General features: G+C 66.7%; 1 protein-coding gene across 1 annotated transcript in view; it reads right to left on the bottom strand.

Moving 5' to 3' along the window:
* Positions 1-325, bottom strand: part of OPRL1 (opiate receptor-like 1) — a 10,265-nt gene extending 9,940 nt beyond the window's left edge. The window contains exon 1 of the mRNA XM_009072956.1: positions 167-325. The gene's annotated coding sequence lies outside the window, so the exon portion shown is untranslated. The remainder of the gene's footprint in view (positions 1-166) is intronic.
* Between the last annotated feature and the right edge of the window lie 249 nt (positions 326-574).

Genomic DNA, 574 nt, shown 5'->3' with positions numbered 1-574 from the left:
CCCGCCAGCGCCGCGCTCCCCCCCCCGCGCTTCTGTGCCCCTGGACACTGCCCACCGCGTCCCCCGAGAGCCACCACAGCCTCCCACCGGGGCACGACCCCCTCCCCGCTCCTTATCACCATAGAACGGCAGGATAGTTGGAAATAACCCCCCACTGGCTGCTTACCTGCGGCAGGTCCCTCCTCTAGCGCAGCTCCAGACCAGACTCCGCTCCCCGCGGCCGCATCCAGCACCCCCGAGCCAGGGGATGGGGAGAAACACGGGACAAAGCCAAGGGCTCCGCAGGTGGAGGGGGGGAAGGGGCTGCTCTGGCAGGCAGGGATGCACCCTGGAGCCCACGTTTTTAAGGAAAAGGGAGGGATGAGGGAGAGGGAGGGAGGACGGAGAGCGGCTGGGCAGAGCCAGGCTGCCGGGCTGCTCCCACTGCGTAAGAGAAAAGCGGGAGGGGGAAGGAGGAAAAGAGGGGTTGGAAATAATAAATAACTAAAGGCGGCAAAGGGAAGGAGAGCCCACACCTGCGAGACACGGGCAGCATCCTCCCCACGCCCCGCGGGCGCTGGGAGCTGCGGTGGGC

The sequence above is a fragment of the Acanthisitta chloris genome, unplaced genomic scaffold, assembly GCF_000695815.1.
Source record: "Acanthisitta chloris isolate BGI_N310 unplaced genomic scaffold, ASM69581v1 scaffold4134, whole genome shotgun sequence".
Classification (NCBI taxonomy): Eukaryota; Metazoa; Chordata; class Aves; order Passeriformes; family Acanthisittidae; genus Acanthisitta; species Acanthisitta chloris.
This window is presented reverse-complemented; position numbering and strand designations above follow the sequence as displayed.